Source organism: Chiroxiphia lanceolata, chromosome 4 (genome assembly GCF_009829145.1).
Source record: "Chiroxiphia lanceolata isolate bChiLan1 chromosome 4, bChiLan1.pri, whole genome shotgun sequence".
Taxonomy (NCBI): Eukaryota; Metazoa; Chordata; class Aves; order Passeriformes; family Pipridae; genus Chiroxiphia; species Chiroxiphia lanceolata.
Genome location: NC_045640.1, coordinates 28,421,989 through 28,445,081, shown reverse-complemented (window position 1 = coordinate 28,445,081; position 23,093 = coordinate 28,421,989).

Genomic DNA, 23,093 nt, shown 5'->3' with positions numbered 1-23,093 from the left:
CCTCCTAACTTTCCCTATGCAGTTACCTACACAGAAAATAGATGTTCCTCTTTACAGGACCCTTTCTTTGATGGGACTGATAATTTTTCAGGCTTTTGGAGGATTTTTTGGGGGATCCTAGTCTGTTTTTTTTTTTTGAAACCTGAACAAGCTGCGTTGCAGTAGCACAGAGAGTCCCAGCAGAGCGCTGTATGGTTGGAGGGTATGTAGGCACGGCATCCTGAAGTGGAATAGACAGATGATTAGCCTTCAAAAAAGGAAAGAAGAAAATATGAAAAATCATTATTTGGGATGTCTGGCAAGCTTACTTGTGAGGCTCTTTGAAAGGGACAAATTGGTGGTTGTAGAGGTTGTTATTCCATGAGCTAAAGCAAGAAGACAGGAAGCTCCTATCAATTGCTTTGTGGTACTGAAGCCAGACTGAGTTTCCACCTCATCCTGTCCTTTCTAGCAAAGAAGAAAAATGTGCCTCCTTTAAAGTGGAAAAAAACACAAGGAAAGTCTATGTAAGCAAGCTCTGAAGAAATGCTGCATCTGTTTGACTTGGTGTGACTGTTCTTGTATGCATGGGCTTATACACTGTCAGCAGGAACAGTACACTCCGCTGGACAGGACAAAATCCTGGACAAAAATCCAGCCTGGAGTCAGAAAAAGGAAACCAGTATAGGAATAACCAGTACCTGTCAGTCTCAATGACAGTCATTCTGCTGCTTGCTGTGGGCTGTTTCTGGTGATCATTGAAAGCATTTCATACTCAAAAGGTACCCTGTACAGGCTGGTAATTCTAGCCATCAACCAAGATCTCCTGCTCCCCATATAACTGTGGTAATTCCAAAGACATGGAAGTTCTGCTTTTCGCAATTATGTACTGAAAGCAGAACCAGTCTTGTTTCAGGTTGGTAGCAACAGTTACATTCCTGAAGAAGTCAGGAAATCAATTGCACTGTCATGGTACAAACAGCCAAGTATCCTTGTTCCTCTTAGGCTCAGTGCAGTGCAGTAGGCAGACTTCAGGGAAAAAGGGCTAGGCCAGGCCAGGAGTTAACACTGGAGAAGGGGATGTTTAAGTGACACCTGCAGCAGGCACTGGCATGTATCCACTTCCACCTCACTGTTTTTACCACTGCTCTCTGGTGCATGTGGTGATGTCGTCTTCTGTGATGCTTGGAGTGTGGGTTATCTCCTCCATTCGCCCTAAACAAAGCAACATTACTGCACTTTTCTCATTGTCTATATGGAAATTGTAATTGTCACTTTTTTCCTTCCTCCAGTTAAAGGAGGGAGGTAGGAAGATCTTTTTTTTTAGAAATAAAACCTATGAAAAAGAAAGGCCAACATGAAAAGGTATATATATATATTTCCTTCTTGGACTCTAGTTTATCTGAAAGCAGCTCAAGCTTCCCTTCTCCTTCAGAGCCCAGGTTCTGTTCTCCTTCTTTCCAAGGCACCTCTGGTACAACACTTGGTTCCACAAGGATTTGCAATAGTATTTGCCTTCTGCTAGCCCACCAAATGCAAAAATTTGTAGAATTAAGACAGTCAAAAGAATGAAGCCAGGGCATGACTGACGGATATGCCTGAGAACAAGGCCTCTGACTGCTGCCTTACTTATTGTACCTGGCAGCACTCAGATAACTTTGCCTTGATATGGTACTCCTGAGTTTAACAGATGCTATGTAAATCACTGTACAAGTGTAAACCACCACACTGTAACATGTACGGCTATGTTTATCACTCAAGGGCTGCTTACCTTGCTTCTGAGGTATTTTTAGATTGGTACACTGATTTTTGCATTTTGGTGCTGGGTTTGGTTTTAAAAACCACTCAATTGTGGAAACCATTGAATAGATAAACTTGAATCTGTTTACAGTTGATGGAAGGAGTTAGTTGAAAGAACTGTGTTTTCTTCCTTTGATTACCAACCTCTTTCAGATAAAGCAATATCATGTTAAAAGCATCTTAACCAAATAAGATATTTTAAATGAAGGACTTCATAAAAACGCTTGAGAGAGGCTCCTTAGTTTTTATTTCAAATAATCCTGGAGAGTTCAGCACAAAAGTCTCCTGTTCTGATGTAAATTGCCTGGAGAACAAAGTACATATGTGCAAGCTCAAGCTCAGTCACTTCTCTCCCGTACGCACGTGCAAACCTGCAGTTGCACAGGGAGTCCACAGACAAAAACAGACCACTGTGACAGTAGGTTATGACAGCACAGGTTCTGGTCATGAAACTTTTCATTTTTGATTCCTATGTGGCATCAGCCGTGGTTTTGAGAACCAGTTTAATGGCTTACTTATTTAAGGGACTTCGGCAAAGAACTCAAAAGGGTAACATTAATTTGGATAATTTACTGTCTTTTTCTGCAGAACAAATGAACTCAATGGATTTTATTTTATCCTAAGCTCTTTTTAAAATCTGATCAAATAGTTTGGGAATGTGGAGTTCCACATATGAAATGTTGCTTATGACCAATTAGAAATACATAATGCTGTCTCTGTTCTTATTTTGAGTGAACTCTCTATTTAGCCAAGGACAGGCTTTTAGGTCTCTGAATGTCTTGGTACCGGCATATATTAATTTTTAGTGTTCTCAAGTTCACCATGATCATGGAAACATAGTCCAAGTCTTGCTTATGAAATACTTTCACCAGCATAGTTACGTGAAGAAGTGCTCTACTGGAGATACAGCTCCAAGCTCCTTACCTTAACTTGGCTTCTTTTCCTTCTCCAGGCCAAGGTAAGTTCTACTGCTAAGAGCATATTTTATAGCTGTGCCTACACCAGTGCTAGTTCCTGCACAAGAACTCTACATAGTCCATATAGCCAGATACCCTTTATTTAGGAATGGGCAGTAACAAAAGTCAGTGGAAGAGATAAAAGAAATTATGCAGAGTGCCTGAAGGCATCTTCAGGGACCTCTTCAGGTTCGGAAATCCTGAGGTGCAATTTGAATGTAAGCTGTTATGTTTTAAATATATAGAAGAATAATACTCTGTGGCTCTGATCAGGTTATGTTTTGATCAAGATGTGCTTTGGATTTTTTGCAGAGCTTGGAAGTGTATTTCCTTATGTTGGTTTTAAGCCTGCTGCTTGATAACCTGATTCATTGTTGCCTATTTCTTCTGCTTGAAGGAAAAGGGAATAATCATCCCCTGTTTATTTTCCCTGTGTCTTTCATGATTTAATAGATCTTCATTGCATCTCTTGTGCTGTCTTGATCTCTTGCAGTTCTACTATTGCCTTCAGGGAAAAAAACCATCTGAATATATCCACAGATGAATGCAGTGAGAGAACATTGTCTTCTTTAAATCATTTCTGGTGTTTCATATAGTGTCTCCAGAGCACCAGGTTGACATTTTCCCAGTGATCCCGATATCCCTTTTCTGCGTGGTAATGGCTATTTTGGAGCTTATTACAGGTACAGATAGAGTAATTTTTCCAAGGTGCACTACTTTTAATGTACCAATTCAGCAGTAACATGACAAAGTTACATAATTAAAATTCTTACGCCTATACTAGTTCTGCAAAAAATGTATAACTTCATGATAAAGCATGCCTTTGTTTTCTTATTTTTAATTGTCTATATGTCATAACTGATTATCCATTTTGTCTCAGCTATTAGAAGCTGCAACTTACCTCCTTGGGCAAATATACAATATACTGTTCACAGAAACTTGAATATGTCGCATCTTCTTTCACTTTGCTGTAGTGTTACTAGCACTGTGTGAACATTTAGAGGACTTCCACACCTATTCCTTTTTCTTTTTTTCTGATCTTTTTTTCCCTGTCATTTTTTTTTTTTAATTTTCTGTCAACATTTTAATAAATGCATTTGAGATCTTCATGATCTTCAATAAGTAGCTATTGGATTGCAGGTTTTTGTAACTTTGTGAGCAAAAATAGGATTTAAAACATGTTAATTATGCAAACTACGCAATCAAGTTACATTGGCTCTTAATTTAGGACTGGCTCAAGCACAATACATTGATAATTGTATAATTTATGGTGCTAATTGAATTATTTAATGCAGCTGTTAACTATAAAGAAAGCATGAGTTTAAATTCTCTCCTAACAAAGAAGTGTGCACCTGAGAGAAATGCTGTCTTCCGAATAGGAATATTTGAATGCTTTTAAAAAGCAATCTCTTAGGACATGGCTCTGTTACTGAACCATGATTCCCCTCAAAGGTAAATGCATGGCTTTGATGGTGGTGGGGAAAAGAGCAGTTAGTAGCCATCAGCAAAATTAAATTCCTTCCTCTCCAGCCTTCTTCCACCTGGCTTGTTCATCTACCATTTCTCTCAATGGTTTGAGCCTTAAACATAGAGATGACTATAGACAGGGACTGCTTATATGTAGTTCTGCACAGACAAAAGGGATCACTAATCTGAGGAGCAGACTGAAATAGGTCTGTCACTGAAGCTGTGCATTGCACACTTCACTGCTGGCACTGTACCATTTACTCTGCATGTGCAAGAACTCAAAAGGCTTTGTTTCAAAAGTTATTGAAATGACCTTCCAAGAAGCCAATTAATTCTATTTAAATACTTGCTAATGGCCAGAGAATAAGCACAGTGCAAACTAAAGCTAAATCTTCAAATGCTGTTTTGCAAATAATTAGACTTGGGGCCTGAAAGCAATGACCTGCTATTACAGTTTGCCTGAAAGCCCTGACATTTTTCCTCTGACAACAGCGGTATTGAATGCTGTTCTGAGAGAGCTGTTCTGCAGTTGCATTCATTGACAGTATGCCCGAGGGTAAGAGACTTGCATTTATACAAGGTGTAGAAAATACTTAACTTGAAAAATCAGTTCCTTGTGCTGTTTCCCATTAGAAAAGCCTTTGCCAACTCTGACTATAGATCCTGCTAAAGCTTCATGGAAACAGTTTCTTTTTACTCCTGTTTTTGCAGTTTGGATGTTAGTTCTTTGTGTGTTTCAGAAATTTTAGGCAGAGATTTCTGAAAGTGGGAAGGAAGGAGCTACTCTCTCCTGGGTTGCTTGGGTGAGATGAGATGAGCCACACAGGTGACAGCAATGTGCTCTTCTTTTAGGTGTTCAAACAACCCAATTGTGTTTTGCCTGTAAATGTTTAAGACCTGGAAGAAATAGGTAAAGCATTTTATATCTACCTTTGAAGGGAGGTGTGTGCCTGTGCTTTCTGGTTCAGTAACATTCAGTATGTAGCACTTGTCTTTCTAAAAGACGTAGGACCTGCTTTCCTGGCTGGCCAGTTTGCTTTGTGTCTATGACCAGCAAAGACAAACTGCCTGAAGTGTGAAACTATCCCAAAATGGAGGCACATTGCTCTTTAAAGCCAATACCAAGAGATGACACAGTTAGTATTAGTCTGTGTGTGCCTGCACACACAGATACACAGTGACAAATATTAGTTAAAAACAGAGAAAAGAGGCTTAGATGCAGTTGTGGTTGAGGAAAAAGTAGTTAGAGAATCCAACAGTTGGCTTGGAGATCCTGTATGCTACCAGCTTTCTCTGTTTGTGAGCGAGTCATGCACTTCCCATGCAACAAGTTTCTTATTTGTAGCAAAAGACTTGCTTCCTTTTCTCTTCGTCTTACCATGTGTTTGCACTTTTCACTTGCATATTGTGTTTGCTTAGGGTCAATACAGACACACTACAGGTTTAATTATGTGAATAATCTAATTGCCTAGACTGTGAAGAGCTCTCATGAAAAAATGATGCTATCCTAACAGAAGGTTTAAAGATCTGTACATTCTCAAATTGCACATAATTTTTAGTTCCTTTTTTGCTTTACATTTATGTCACTACTTGATTTGTAAAGTTACAACAAATGTAACCCAAAGATAGTCAAGAACACTGTTCTTATCCCTAGTACTTAAAAGAAAAACTATTTCAGCAAAGTCAAACCCTCTGAAATGGATCATGTGGCAAATTTGCTCAGACATCACTGCCAGACTTTGAACCATTGCAGTAGGATCCTCATTTCTAAGACCTTTTCATTCTGGGGACCTTGTTCCAGTATGGATAGGCAAAGTTGGATGCAGGATGCTCTTTTTTGTTCCTAGAACTCGATGATCTGGAAGGAAATCTGCTTTCAAAATCAAAAAATTACATAGATGAAAACTTTTTGCCTCTGAGTGTCTTAGCTGGTTCACAAGTCGGCTCAGGAATAAAAATTCACTTGCCTTCATATGACTTAGCTCATAGTAAAGGTAAGAGTTGTCTTTTAAGCTTAAAGTTAGCCATGGATCCAAACTACCCTGAATAGTGTTTGCAAGGTTGGAATCACCATTATTCTGTAGCTTCATCCATAGTTTGTGCTTCAGGAGAGTAATGAATAATCACTGTGTCCTCATCTGCTTGGTATCAGGTAAATAATCATGAGGTCTATGGAAAGGGTTGTTATGGGGGGTTTTTGTTTTGGTTTTTTTTTTTTTTTTTGCCTTAGAGATCTGAGGGAAAAAAACAGGGAGAGAGTAGCACCACCCAAAAAGCAATGTACTATTCTGTGCTTGATCATTTCCTAACAATTATTATGCAAGTCCTGTAGGAATTAGGGTTTCTCCCTTCCAAAAAGGTGGTGGGATCGAAAGCCCAAATGAGGTGCCCCTGCACAAATGCACACAGCACCGACAACAAACAGGAGGAGCTGGAAGCCCTTGTGCAGCAGGAAAACTGACACAGTTGCTATCACGGAGACATGGGGGGATAATTCCCCCAACTCAAGTGCTGCAATGGATGGGTATAAGTACTTCAGAAGGGACAGGCAAGGAAGGAGAGATAGTAGGGTAGCCCTATATGCTCGGGAGTGTTTTGATTGTCCAGAACTCAATGATGGTGATGTTGAGTGTTTACAGGTGAGAAGTGGGGAAAGGCAACAAGACAGGTATCCTGGTGGGAGTCTGTTAGAGACCACCCAGCCAGGGTGCAGAGACAGATTAAATACTCTATAAGCAGCTGGGAGAAGTCTCACAATCGCTGGTCGTTTGGGGGGACTTCATCTTACCAGGTGTCTGCTGGAAATACAACACAGCAGAGATGAAACAGTCTAGGAGGTTCCTGGAGTGTGTGGCAGACAACTGCCTGGCACAGCTTCTGAGGGAGCCAAGTAGGACCTGGTGTTTGTGAACAGAGAAGGACTGGTGGGAGATGTGGTGGTTGGAAGCCTCTTGGGCGCAGCAGTCACCAAATGATAGAGTTTTTGATTCCCAGAGAAGTAAAGAGGGACTCAGCAGAATTGTCATGTTAGACTTCTAGAGGGCAGACTGTGGTCTATTTAGGAGCCTGACTGAGAGAATGAGGGGATCGAGTGCGCCCTCAGTCAGTTCACAGGTGACACAAAGTTAGGCAAGAGTGCTGATCCACTAGACGGTAGAAAAGCTCTGCAGAGGGATCTACACAGGCTGGATCGATGAGCTGAGGCCAGTTGTATGAGGTTCAGCAAGGTGAAGTGCCAGGTCACTTGGGTCACAACAACCCCATGCAGCGCTACAGGCTTCCGGAAGAACAGCTGGAAAGCTGCCTGGCAGAAAAAGACCTGTGGGTGCTGGTTGACAGCCAGTTGAACGTGAGCCAGCAGTGTGCCCAGGTGGCCAAGAAGGACGATGACATCCTGGCCTCTATCAGAAATACTGTGACCAGAAGGACCAGGGAGTGATCATCCCCCTGTACATGGCACTAGTGAGACTACACCTCAAGTACTGTGCTCAGTTTTGGGCCCCTCACTACAAGAAAGACATGGAGGTGCTGGAGCATGTCCAGAGATGGGCAATAAAGCTGGTGAGGGGTCTGGAGCACAAGTCTTATGAGGAATGGCTGAGAAAACTGGGCGTGTTGGATATTAGAAAAAATGTCTTCACTGAAAGGGTTGTCAAGCACTGGAACAGGCCGCCCAGGGAAGTGGTGGAGTCACCATCCCTGGAGGTATTTAAAAGATGTGTAGATGTGGTGTCTGTCACGTATTGGCCTCATAAGCCACCAGTGTACCTGTAGCAAATGTGGATAGTGCCTTCCCAAATCTTCGTTCGCGAAGCCTAGCCATGATGATGAGATGTGGTGTTTAGAGATATGGTTTAGCAGTGGGCTTGGCAGTGTTGGCTTGATGGTTGGACTTGATCTTGGAGGTCTTTTCCAACATAAACAATTCAATATTTCTAAGATTTCTAGTGAGAGTAGTATAGATCCAGTTGTAGAGGTTGGAAAAAGATTCACAAAGAAATGTTTGTTTTTGTTAAAACCCAAAAGGTTAGATTTCTGTTCAAGCCATTCATCTAGGAAAATTTAAGTATAGCTAAAACTGTTAAGTGCTTTCTTTGGTGTTTCAGTTGGTTAACATAGTCCCAGAGGAAGTTTAACAGTTGTCAGTGTTTCTGAAAATGCTCTGTAAAACAAAAAGAAAGTATTTGAAAATATTAAGATACCCTTTTCAATGAAAATAAATATCAGTTTTAAATAAAAATATTATTAGCTTTATAATTTAATTAAACTTCACTAATGCAACTAATTAAAATTTTGATTATGCAAATTAATATTTTGCACTGATTGCTTAATGACTGAAAGACAAACATCCCATTGCAAGGAGATAACAACTCAGTCATTCAAGTGTGTTGAAATAGTTCTGCAGGTACATACAGGCCTAGCAATAGGGTATTGTGCTGATGTAGAGTTCATAGGTGCCTTATTTTTGTAAATTGTCTCATTATTTGACTCTTTTCTTGGGCACCTCTCTAAATATGTTCTGCCACATGGGAGTAGTTTGCTGGTGCTGCTCCATTCCCTCTGAACAGAGCTGCTCCTCTGTAGGGCAGACGATTGGGTGGTTATGAATGAGAGGGAACAGGACATAAAGGACATGCAGGCTATGTGTGCAGTGAAATAAATGAATGTAAAGTGTGCTTCAGAAGAGGGAAGAGTGTATGCTAAGGAAGAGAAGAAATGGCTGTGTCCCACGAGGAGGAGAAGGCGGGGAGGGATGACCATGTCCTATGGAGAGCCCCAGGTGTGCAAGGTAGCCATCTCTCATAGCACTGTGGCCAGTTTGCCCCTCTGCAGTTGTGGGGTCATTTCAGGAGTGGTCCTGGTAGGCTCTAGAGGAAGTTAGACAGCTGTTCTCTGCCCTTGAGATGAACATCATGACGTGATGGAAGGACCACAAGGATGAGGCAGTAACCAGCAAACATGGCAAATTCCTCAGGGTTCCTGTTGTTGACAAGTCTAGCTGAGGCATGAGGGAATATATGGTTATTCCAGGAAGCTTTATGATTTTAGCAGTTGGCTTCCAAAGAACCTGGATTTTTTTTATTGTTCTGCACAGTAATTGCAGGTTTCTTGGGATGCCATGAATACATTAGATTCACTTTGCTATGATGCTTTAGATTTGATTTGATCTCTTTCTTTTTTTACACCATTGTGATGTCTTGCTTCATTGCAAATATTCCTCTGTCCCTTAACAATTAGGAGATTTCTAGTGAAACTCGTGTGTAATTTTATACAAGTGCCTGAGAGCCAGACTGCTAAGTCTGCTTTATTTCTTCTAAGAGAGGTTTGTTGCCTTGGTGGAACTAACTGTTTTTGTTTCCAACGTGGTTGAGAAAGGTGGAGGAAGATGCATGTTAATGTGTATATGTCCCATATGCACATTATTCTATGTGAAATATGTTTTTCTGTATACATGATAATAGACCATAGGTATAATGATGTGTATTTGGAGTATGGATATAACTTCTCTTCAAATTCATATGATTTGGTGAGAGGTAGTATGTGTTTACAGTAGATACATTCAAAAAATTGGCCCAGCCTGTACTTGGTGTTGTGGTCAGACTGCTGTTTTCTAGGCAGCCCTTGCAAATGTTCAAGACTTGCTCTTAATGCTATAATTTTAGGTCTCAAATAAACCTCAGCAGAGTGTTCCTGAACATCAGGAAGCTTTTTTTGTTTGTTTGTTTTAAGTGAAAGAGTGACCAAACATTGGCACAGGTTGTCCAAAGATGTGGAGTGCACAACCTTGGAGATATTCAAAAGTCATCTGGACATGGTCCTGGACAACTATCTCTAGGTGGCTCTGCTTGAACAGGGGAGTTCCAGAAGCCCCTGCCAACCTCAACTATTCTGTGATTCTACTTTGCATTGGAGCTGGTTTGTGCCTGTTCACGTTTAGCAAGACTTAAAGAACTTCCCTGGCTTTTTAAGCACATCTATCATTCTCTTAAGAAGAAGTAACCAAAGGAACGAAATTTTTTTCTAGGAAGAGATGAACTCTCAAGATACTTCAGTCTGGTACGTCTTCTGTGCTACTACTACCTAGATTTGATTTGCTCAGGACTAATGGTAGGCCTTCCAACATGAGGATTATTCACATGAAAGTTACCGCTGTTTTCTGTCTAGCAGAGATGTACCGGGCAATTCCTAGGGCTTGTTACAAGCTTGTTTCCTCTAACTTCTTAATTAACTTAGCAAAGCATGCCCTGTATTTGATCTAGCTCAGCCACCCGCTAGGATGGCGCACAGCTGAGTTTTCTGAACTGGAACGGAATGCAAAGCACCCAGACAACATTGGCACTGCACAGAAAGGAGGGAAGAGCTCCAGTATGTCAGGAAACTAATCCATCTGTTGCTTTTCATCTTGGTCTGCAAACAATTTGCATGGTCCAATTGCCCATGACTATTTCTACGAACCTGTGATTGTCATATTCTTATCCCAACTGTTTCAGTGCAATTTTACCCCTTTGAGTTCTGTATATAAATTTGAGTCACAGAGCAACTAGTAATGTTCCAGTGTAGAGGAATTTTCTAGGTTTGCTAAGAATACTAGCTTCCTTCTCATCCCAGCACCAGGAGGAAGCAAAGGATCTCTGTGGTAGGAAAACAGGACTCTGAGCCTACCCGAGGCACTGGAAGCCAAGTCTCTTGTGGTAGCTCTAGGAGTGGTCTATGCCTCTCAGGTCCAGGTCCTCTGCTTCTAGGGCTGTCACTCTTGCTTCCTTCTCACCCCCCTGCTCTGCTGCATTCCCTCTGGCTTTAAAATGCTCCTGGCCCTCAGCATGTGTATGAGGTAGGGCAGATCCCTCTTTCCATACAGGTTCATTTCATCTTGAGAAGTAAATCAGGCTGATCAGTGTAGTCCCATTGCAGACTGAGCCAATCTTCTGTCTGCTTTCTCCAGATAGAAGAAAAAGTTAATGATGACAGACTGGCAATATTTGTCATACAGCAGTCTTGTGCAGCCTGTGATTTGCAGTCCATGGCTGATTCATAAGACAGGAAAATGAAAGGAGACATGATGGCTACAAAACACCCTACCTTCTGGTCATAGCAATGGGAACATACCTTTTCTGACTGGCAATGCCCAAGAGACAGTGTGCAACTAATAAAAAGAGATACAAGGACAATGACTTCTCTTCCCCCACAGTGGTAGATTGTCCTTTGGTTTCAAAATGACTGGGAAACACTGCTTTCAAGCCTACTAGCAGGAATTGATCCTCTGGGAAATAGTCAATGCGAAGCACAAAGGAGTTTTGAAAACATTCTGGCTAAGAGCTGACTGTGACCAGCTGATACATGTAAGTGAGAATAGCTGTTTCATGTTTTCAAATACTGCTTAATTAAAACAGACTGGCTACCTCTCTCGACTTTGTGGTCACGGCAAAGCCCAAGACAGGTAGCTGGCTGTTGCAGGGAAGCTATTCCTGGCTACTATTAGAGATGCTGTTTTCAGCAGTGCTTGAAGAAATACAGTTGCCTCTGTGTTGTATCTAGTCATCTTATGCTTCAAATGAGAGCACAAATCTTCTGGCAGGCGTGTGGTTGCAGTTATGGAGCTGGGGACCACAGTGAGAGTGGGGGCTAGAGAAGGCTCTTTACCCTGGGTCAAAATTGGGGCTGCTCTGCAGCCGAAAAAAGGCAGGGGTAAATCCAAGTCAGACAGTACTGAGATGGATTCTGTTTTCCAGATTTTTTTCCAACCAAACTCCAAAATATTTCTGTGTTGAGAAACAAAGGAAGAGGTTTGTGAGTGTCTCCTTTAGTGAATGGTGGAGCAGTTAAGGAACTTGTCTAGTTATCCTATTGCTATTTTGCCCAAGGAGGGAGCACTCAGGAAGACCTCAGCCTTTCCTCTTGAAGTTGTTCCACTTTGGATAAACAATTAACATTTACTAGAAGAGGGACTGGTGTTCAGGAAGTCTAATCTCTCAAAAGAAGACCCGCCAGGCTACTGATTCATGCACACACGTGTGCTCTCCATCAATGAATAGTTAATGTTTTATTAAGAGTGGAATGGATCCAAGGGGATGATTCAGATCTCCTCCCTGGATCCAATACTTGGCTTTCAGCTAATATACTTTTTGTTCCATTGGAAATGTCATTGCTTTTACACAACTCCTTCTCCCCATCTAAATGCCCTTCTTTGTTTCAGCTGATTTTTGTTTTGTTACTTGCCCAGACCCTGCCCTCTCCTTTGCTCCTTGACCTTAAGAGTAGGAGATCTGTACCTCTATTATATTTGAGATTAGCTGAACATATGGAAGAGCCAAAAGTAGGTTTTCTTTTGAACCAAGCTGGAGAGGGCTAAAATGTTCCCATCTCCACACCGTCTCCTGAAGCATTTGGAACATATTGCCCTTGATGAGCCTGTGGATGCTTGGCGCTTCTCAGTAGCCTGTTCCAGACATTAACAGAAGTACAAGGGTGCATTCAATGCTCATCAGACTCATTTTCATCGCTGCCCACCTTCTGCCTCTCTCGGGGTGGTCTTAAAGCCAAGGATGGCAGTTTCCCAGGAGAAATGCAAACTACAAGCAGTAATCAGCACATGCAGGCAGTGGGGTCATACCACATTGCTTCATGAGGGGAGAAACCCTAAGGGAAATCCCAAGTTGAGGACCTACACATCACCTTTACTCTGAGAAATATAACCCCAGCCTAAAGCTGAACCTAACTTGGACCTTACCATGCAAACCATTAGGGATTTCCATCTGCTTTTCAGGACTATAAGGTGTAACTTGGGCTGTGATGCCTCAGCCTCGGGTTTTGTGCTGAGGTTATAGATAACATTTCTCTGCCCGCACAGTGACATTAATATGCATGTTGTTGCACAACATATCCTGATCTCTGGGAGTGGAGGCAGATAGGGAAAGTGAAAATGGGACTGAAACAGATGGAGGAGATGAGGTGGTTGTCTCTGCACTGGCTCTTGTCATGACTGGTTGGATCAGTCACAGCCCAGAGGAAAATTAATGGCCATCCAATGGTTGATAGGAAGATAAATGGCTAAGTGGCATTTACAGGACTGGTCTCTAATTGAACTTCACATGCAACCATGAACATTATTCATTAACTTTCTGCTTTCCTTTGTTCCTTCTGTCTTTTGGCCAATATGCCCCTTCTAGCCAGCTTCCCTATCCCTGAAGATGTCTCTTGTCTGCTTTACTTCCAAGGGGTGATATGAGAGCTGCATAAATGATTGCAAAAACACCCATGGTAACTGGCTCCTTGTCTAACCAAGCCCCATCTGTTGCAAACCACAGTGATTGCACTGATATCCCAGAACCATTAAACGGTTCCATGTGGGACGCTTTTCCATGTACATAACCTTGTCCACAACAAAGCCTAGCAAAGGAGTTGTGATGTTAGGAAAAAACAATACAAATCAAAACAACAGTTAACATATTGGGAGAACATGTCAGCAGTCTGCCAGCTGTAAATTATAAATTCCATTTGCCCACCATGCGGTTGTGGGAGAGGAATGTGAGTGATACTATCACCTACGCTCAGATCTCAGACCAGTCGCACCAACCACTTTGCCTCAACTTGGTAAAAGTGGGTTTCGTGATATCTGTTGTTCTTCACATGGAGCAAGCTGATTTTGTGAGTCAGAATGTGTATGGCTTTGCAAATTGACATCACCTCCAGACCTCTGGGTTTTTTTAGCAGACAATCATTGTGTTCTTAACATGTTTTCTCCGTTTTGTTGTTGTGTCCACTCCCAGCATGGCAGACTTGGCTCTACTTGACTCTCTGAATAAACTCCTTCTTACAGGAAAATCTGTAGCACACTCTACCACAGTTTGCAATATTGCATATGGCTTTCTTTTATCCCAAGTAGCATTTGAGCTAACTTGGGCAATGCAAAATAGATTCAGGTTATTCTATCCAAGACAGTTTAGGCTAAGTTTTGTCATGATAGGGAAAGAAAGTAAATGATGTAATTACAGTGAGATTTAGTGCTAGGTTAAAGGGCAGGATCTCACAGGAAATGCAGTAAGAAGGAAAAGTCATCCCACTTTTGGAAACCACAGCCAATGTTCCCTCCGAAACTCGCCAGCTGCCATTCGCCTTCTGTTTTGCCGATGTTTTTATTAGTTCCTTTGTAAAGGTGCCAAAAACACCAAAGAACTGGGAGCTTTTTCTGCAAGCATGGATTAAGTCTCTCCTAGGTGAAATGGTTGTTCAGAGACTATACTGTAACAAAAGCCAAGAAACGCCACCTCAAAGTCTACTTTGGGATGGGGAAATTACAGCCAAGTAGCCTCCAGGTAAGGAAAGAGATATCTGAGCTACATCACCCTCGTTAGAGAGATGATATTCACTCTAAGATGCATGGACAGAGTGACCAAACTGAAACAAGCTCTGATGATTTTCTCATGTAAACCCCTGCTGTACTGCCTTGCTGGCCTTCATTTGGTCTGTGCAAAACACAGCCCACCTGCAGGTTTTGCACATCTGGTCCCTACTGCTGCTTGGCTGACTTGGGAGTGTGTTGGGACCAGAGATGCACAGGCTGTCTCCCACCACTAGCCTCACAGCATGCCTCTGTGTTTGATGCAGCTGGGAGTTTAAATATTTGGTTGAAATGCAGGTCCTTTTGTGTGGTGGGGTTGGGCTGTTGAGCCTGCAGCTTCCAAGTAATTTAACTCACGAAGTATCTCTGCATCCGCCAGAACCCTGCTGTCTGTTTTGTGTCTTGACAGAAGTCTTGTCCTCTCTTTCCCTAACAATATCATCTCCTTGTGGAGCCTACCAGATACAGGCAAACTGAAATTATTATGCTACCAGCAGGGTATCAAATATCTATTTTTCATTAGAGATTTAGAATATGTCTTTTTTAGAAACAAACAAACAAACACCAAACAAAAAAACACCAAAACCCCAAACCCAAGCAAATAACAACAACAAAAACAAAAACACACCACCCAGTGGGGAAAATATTTTGGGAACCTGGTGTTTTTCATGCACAGGCCAAAGTCAAGCCTTCCCTTTCAATAACTGAAATGCAATTAGAAAGATACAGCTGTGACTCATTCAGACTCTCCTCTGAAGATCTGTGAACCAGGGGCTCAGAAAGGAGGCTGCTCTGCAGCAGCTCACAGGACTACAATAGCTTTGTAATTTCCAGCTGCTTTTAGGATGCTTCCTAGTCTCTTATTAACTTATAGACTTTTCAAGTAGCAGATATTTTAGGATTTTTCTACAGAAAATTGAAAGAAACATTCTTCATTTTCTTTCCACTCTTAAGTGCCTTTTTCTGGTTTTCCAGATCTGAACAGCGATTTGCATTTTCTTTCCCATTGTAATTGTCATGCTTTAACTCTCCTTTCATTTTATCTTTGCTAATGGCTACATTTTTATGAGCCTGTGGGACCCGTTCCATGAGCACTTTCCTTTTCCCTCTGAACATGTGGTAACTTGGTTTCAAAATATTGTCTTTAGCACGTCAAGGTGCTCTGAAGGGGAGTTTTCCCATGTTTCGTGACAGCAGTGAACAGGCAAATAAAAACACTGGGTTTGAAGCACATCGGACACCTCTTAGAGGAAAAGACTGTCAATTAACAGACTTTCTTCTCTGGTGAATGGCAACAACACAGACATTTCTGCGACTGCAATTTTCCTGTCAGATGAAGGAAGTTCTGATCACCACTGTAGTTCTTATTCTGCACGGGTGTACTTCAGCAGACAGCAAAGGTAGTTCAGAGGTCTGTCTGTGCCCCACTGACTGTGGCACAGGTGGCTCAAAGGACACTGGCAGGCATTGCTGCCTGAGAACTTGTGCTCCAGCTCAGCAACGCTGCAGAGCAGATGTGAGAGCAGAGTGGTCAATCCTGCCCTTCTTTTCTCAATGAGGTTCATGAAAAACAACTTTTCACTCTTCTTCGAAAGCTTTTCCATTTGGACGTTTCAGTTTTTTTATATTTTTTCAGTTCAATACCTAAACTAGAACAATGTGAGGTACCATGGATTTCACAACCAGTAATATGTCAGCAATACTTGCCCATGTACCTTCTTTTTCATTAATGCAATCTGCTAAGCTGGAGATAGTTCCCCATCTCAACAGGCAGTGAGCAGCAGGGAGCAAAGCCTCTGGCCCTGGTTCAACAAAGACAAGGCTGAAGTTCCACCAGCAGCAGAAGAGAAAGGATGACAGGATTACTGCTGACCCTCTCATACAGGAAGGTATCTTCTCCTTTTCTCTTGAAGTAACATAGGCCAGCAGTCCTGTTTGAGCAGCTCCAGGACCAAGTTCAGAGTATGAGACCTCTTTCTTCAACTGCAGCAATGCTCTCTGCAATGTAGACTGGAAAAGACCTAAAGAGATTTTTTTCTTATTTAAAACAGGTTGTTACACACAGGTTGTTACACACATCAAACTAGAACAGGCCTTCCCATAATCAGAGAGAGAAAGGCAAGAAAACTAAACAAGAAAGTTGGTTATAGAAATTGCTATCCAGGTAAAGAGTGTCTGTTAACCTTTCATTCTGGCTGCAGATGAGCAAAAAAACAGCCTCTTACTACCTTGAGTTAATGCTTTGGATCAGAAACCTGGGGCTTTTTTTTTTTTTGAGACACTCAGAGGGACTATTTTAAATAGGATTTTGGCAATGCTAATGATAATATGCCAAAAATATTTAACCTCCACTCAACTTACCTCTTGTTAGTATTGAACTAGCATTCTATGAAATGACTGAGAGTGATCAAAGGAAGATGAAACAGACAAAAAAACCACTGCACAGTGTAAAGCAAATAGATTATCAAGCATGTCCTTTTAAAATAAAAACAAAAAGCCCTTTCAATTAAAAAAGAGCAAGAATACTTTTTTGTATGTATTTAGGGTGAGATCCACAATAGTTTCTAAAATGATGTTTCAATTATCTATGATTTATTTTCTACTGTTATGCACTTTCCTTTTCCACAGTTGTTGTGCTGTGTCCTACAATTGCATTCTAATGATATTCTGGCATGCATTTTGAGTCTGCAACAGCAGACACTGTGAGGCCATGTAGCATATTCTGGTTGGTCTCTGAGATCCTTTCTCAATGAGTGATTTTGGCATTGGAAAGGTTATCTGTGAAATAAAGTTAAGGAGTGCGGTTCTCGTTCATAAGACTACTCTTGCCTTTTAAGGAAGACCTTTACAGCCAGTTTTCCCTTGTTTCCTGTTAAATTTTTTTCATAGAGGAGCTAAACCGGGGTGCTGCCCACCACCCTCTCCTCTGAACTCTCATAAATGAGCAGGAACAGGCATTGCAATTCCAGCTGGCCAGTAAATGAAGTGTGAAAAAAAGCCTTACCTTTCTATTTTAAAACAGAAAAAAGTTTTGAACTGCTGTACATGGAGAGACTACAGGCATTGAAACATTAAAATAGCATATATCCTGTGTAACAGATGATGAGAGATGAATATTTCAGTCTTTCACAATTTTTACTCCATTTCCCTCAAGTGTTTTATATAGCTCTGTTGAGACACCTTAATTCCTATAGGATACTCTCTCAGCAAAGATTTCCAAGATTATTTCCAATTTACAATACGGGGAAAGAGAATACTTAAGCAAAAGCAACATCTTTAATATAAAGCCCTTCTTTCCACTTAAGAGTTTGATTTTACTCTCATGAAGGAATGAACTTAGAATACAGTGAGACAATTTTGAAATTATATAGTTTTGGGCGTGAGTAATGATGCAGACTCTTGTCGGGTATCAGTTAGCACCAACTGAAAATACTTCTAGGTTCAAATTGCTTGGAGAAGCTCTAGTTCAGAAAGTAAGAAGGCAGAGCACAGCAAGGGGAATAGGAAGCAGGACACACCCAAAGTACCTGGTTCTGAATATGTAACTCTAGACTGATACTTCCAAGCCCTGTTCATAAACCACTGGTAGGTTTGTGATAATACCAGTGGTACACAGAAACTCATTGCTGTGTATGTCTAATAAGATGAAGGAAAGGTGAAAATAAGTCATATAGTGGTGACCTCAATATAGAGAGGTACATTTTAGTGATGGTTTCTTCCTCTGTTGCAGAGTTCTTGAAATGTTGTAATATTAAGTCTTAATTTTCTCCACAGGTACAGTTAACATGCTCAAAAATACATAAAGAAAACTTCTCCTTCCCACTGTAGGCATATGAAAGATTCTCAGATTTCTGCTGTTGTCTTTTTAATAGCGATGCTGTTGAAAAAAAAAAAAAAAAAAAAAAAGGTAGCTGCTGCCCCAGGTGTGGCTAAATGAGCTTAAGAGGATGTAAACTTGTTTTTTTGGAGCCCTTATCAACTCCTGGAGTAGAAAAAGGGACTCCTTTGGAATGGGTCATGAAGTGCTTTTCTGCTTCCTTGGAGAAAAAAACTCTGTAAATATTTGACAAGCAGATCTCTTACTTGATTATACAGAAGACATAGTTTTGGCCAAAAGCAAAGTCAAATCCTGTTGTGATCACTACGAATCTTCGGACAGGCTCTGTATTAAAATAGAACAAACTGGAGTTTATCTTTCAGAAAACAAACAGAAATACCTTTTCAAAATCCAGCAATTCCATCATCTTGCCCTTATATATCTGTTTGCTCTCAGTCTCCAAAACGCCATTAGGAACTGAGCCTAACTCTAAGGTGTGTGACTACTTAGTCATGGTATATGGAAAGGACTGAGAGGAGAGAGATAGAGAATGAGATATACCACACATCTGTGCAAAACAAAACTGCAACCTGAAGTCTGCTGCTATCAGTAAAAACCTGCAGTTCAAATTCCACTGTCCTTTTAGAGTTTTGTTGATTGTAAAGTGAAGCTGCACATCTATCTTCCCATCTCTAGTGAGGATGCTCCTGTAGCACCTTGGAGGATGCATATTGTGAGGAGTGACAGAAGCCTACAGCTTGAAATTATCAAAACCACAAACTGAAACTGCAAAATACACTATTTCATTAAACATACACCTAACTAAACATATAGCTAATTAAAAAGCAACATATTTCCCCGATTACCCTAAAAATATGTTGGCATCAGAAATCACAAATCAGCATTATTCATCTCAATGCAGGTTTATCAGTTCTTTTAGTCTGGGTCATAATCAAGTTTTCTGCGACATTTTTTTTAAATATTAGGGATAAAAGTGTCTTATTTGCTCATTGTTTCTTTACTGTCTTCATCAATATAAGTTTTTCTTTTTAATTGCTTACAATTCTGGTTTCACATGAGATTATATTCTCCCTTTCCCTCCTTCCAGCTGTGTACTTGCTTGAGCTGCTGGTGTGTGAGAGCACAGCTTTTCTACCTACAATGCTGAAGCTCATGGAGATACTGCCTCTGCTGTAAAACCAGTCCCACAGTATTCAGCACAAGTGTACCATTTCCTCCTCTCAGGCCATGGTATTACCGTGATCTTTCATATGTCAGAACTGGAAACATTTAGGAGTTTCAGTAGGATAAATTTTTATGAAGTTACATGTCCCTTGCAGGTGACACTGCTGTAGCACAGGGAATTTACTCTTTCCATTTCCCCTCACATCTTTTAATCCCTGTATGAAGGCCAGGCAAGGCTGTTCCCTGGAATAATCCTGAACATTAAAAAAGATGCCTGATTAATGCACGTGCACATGCAGCACTCCACAGAGACATGCCTGGTTAACATTAATGCTGCTGTCAGTAATGTATTTTCTGGAAGACTGGATGCTCAACCACTCTAAGAAGAAGAGCACAGGCCATGCCTGGAAACATTCAGGTGGTATTCAGCCCCAGGACAGACTTGCAAATGGAGTATGCCTTGCATTCTGTCCTGATGATCTTTATATCGAAAGTATCATTAGTGAGTGAACTATTATTAGTGAGTGGACGTTTTGCTTCCTAGTGCACTAGTTTTGGCAACTGAAAAGACACACACACTTGCTCCTTGCATCGGTAGCACTCAGGAAGTGCAAGCAGGTATATCGCTACATGGACTACATGAGGATGCTGTAAGAGAGGACATAGCTTCTGTGGGGAAACTCTTGAAATCTCGGGCAGGTGCCCGAATTTAGGCATCTCATAGGTCCTAGCTGAGAGGTCCCACAATATCTGAGATATCCACATAGATCTGGCAGCAATGACACAAGAACTACAGAAGGTCCATGTTATTCTGGAGGCCAGGCGTCTTCAGTATTTGAGTGTTTTGAAAGGGCAATAGAAGCCCAATAACTGAGTTGCACCCCTAAGCCAGGGGTGCAATAAAAACAACAATAAAAACATAGTTCAGTTCCTAGCAAGTTGTTTCCCACAGATAATTAGTGTCTGTTAATGGGAACCCAATTAGCATGAATCAGGTACTATTTCAAGATTTTTGGTTGCCTTTCTGCCTCCTGTTGTGGAAAGAAACATCTCTGTTATGAAGTTAAGGGAGCCATCAGCTATGAGACAATATTTGAGCTCAGTTAGCAGACCATGCAGACTACTTTAATGCCTCAGTAACAACGCAAATGCTGCAGACCAAAGCGTCCTGCAACACATTTTTAAAATAACAACAACAACAATGATGATAATAATAATAATAATAATGCAATTTGTCTTGCTGAGTTGCAGAGATAATGTGTTCCCAGCTAGTTTAAAGGCTGTGTGGTTTGCCTTGTCCCTTCAGGAAAACCTGCTTGGTTTTTCCTGGGGAAGACGGATGGTCCTCATTCTCCCTTGGTCAGGTCAAGAGCTGAGCAAACATGCAGAGTGGATAGGCAGTTCCTCACCTATGGATCAACACCACTGCTTACACCCTCTCCTGCTTTCTGTTTCTCACTCCCTTCCCCCTCCCTGCCTCCATAAATATGACAAGCGGTGCTGCATTACACAAACTCTTCTTCCACAGTGAAAACATCTGCAGCTCGAATGCTCCTGCAGAAATGTCACTTGGGGAAATTGCTCTTCATTTTACAAGAAACCTCTCTTTTGAGTGCTCAGAGGGGCCAGAGAGGGAGGGGACACTGAGTTTGACATTAGTTCTGTGTTGTTTTTCAGGGATTTTGCAGAAGAATGTTGTGTCTGATTTTGTGGATTGTCAAAATGAAGCCAGATGGCAGTGGATTAAGTGTAATGCTGCTTTGTTGTTCTTGGGTTCGTGACTGCGCTTCCCCTTGAGCGAGGGAGCCCTCCCTTCACAGCAGCCCTAGCCCTGCATGCCCCTGGCCAACAAGGGCCCCTTCCCATGGGCTCCTGAAAATGCTGCCCTGGAGGGGGGTAGAGTGGAAGCTTTCTTTTGGTGAGGACTGCTAATTGGAAACTACTTCCTTGACATTTTTCATGCCTAGATTATTCACCAAGAGCCTGTTTGCTGCGCTTTCCATCCGACGAAATACAGGTATTTTGCAATTGTAGTAAGGGGTTTTCTTAATGAAGTGAAGTTGCTGGGTGAGCAGCTGAGCCAGTGAAGTCTGGTTTCTTGCAGATTTGTGCCTGGTAGCTGGATTTCCTGATGTTTAGAAAGGTGTGAGTTTAATTGAAGTGTTTCCCATGAGGCATTCAAATATTTCAAGCCTTTAGTTGATTCCTCAGTGTCTAATAAGGAATGTATTTATGCCTCAATCTTCTTCTTGATACGAATACTTAGTGGGGTTACTTTCCTCTACCACTCTGTCTTATTTTCTTTATGCTTATGGACAAATACTATCTTTGAAATCATTATCCTTTGTCAAAGTTAGGATACTGGAAAAAGCCACTGGACTCTGAAGACATAGAGGGAAGACAGGCAAGCAGACACAGACAGACAAAGGTGTGATTGCCTCAACTTTGTTTCCCTAGGAAACTGGGTTAAGGATAAATTATTAACTAGGGAAAGGGTGAATTTAAAGCTGTGATGCTGAGCATTTTCTAGTTTCTTAATTAAAGGTAGATAGGCAGAAAATTTCCTCTTGTAAGAATTGTTCTTCTCTATATCCTCTCCCCTCAACATGAAACCTTTTTCTTTACAGGATAGCTTTTTATGGTTTGGGTCACAGAGTACTTTCCTGTCACTCACCCAGAGCCTTGCAAGGACCACTCAAGCCCTGCTCCCCGTGCTCAGCATCTACAGACCAGTTCAATTCCCCTCAGCTTATGAAAACACTATCAAAGGATGCTCTACAATTTTCCTTTCTGACTGCAGCATCATTTCGGCATCATTTCATAAGCTTAATACTTTCCCTTTAATTTACTCCTCCATGATCGATCTTTCATTACAATTTCTGTTCAAACCAACAAATTTTATTTTGTAACAAATCTGCACGTTCTCATGTAGACCAGTAACAGTCTGTTCTGAGTTTGTCATAAGGTCCTCGGGCCTGGAAACATTCTGACAAGAACCTGCTGCTTCTTAACAAGGGAGAAACCACAAGCCAAGTCAGTGCTGCTGCCTTGCTGTGCTCTGCCCTGTTCTTTCCTCGGACAGCTTCTCAGCTGCTCAGGAATTTGTTTGAAAGTCAGCTGTGCTTCACAACTCTTCAGAGCTTTTTAGCCTTCTTCAGCAAGTTACAATCCCCTTCCTTTTTTGAAAGTCAGCATTATCAGAAAGCTGACTTATCAGACTTTCATGTCACATGCAAAGCCCTGTGCAGATTCATGCAATGTTGAATTGTTCTGGAATTTCTTGTGCAGATCTGATCTCCTGATCTCAGCTGCTTAGCTTGCAAAGTCTTTGATGTGCAGACTGTCTGCATGGCTTTTACAGCACAGTCTACTCTGACAGATTTTAGCTAAAGAAATTGGGGTAGGAGAGGGGTGCAATTAGGGTAATATTTGCTATTATATTACATGTTATAGTGTATAGATATCTTTCATCCAGTCACTGTCTCCAAAACATAATAAGCAACAGCAATTTTATAATGACCAGCTATTACCAAGATGATCAGAAAGACTG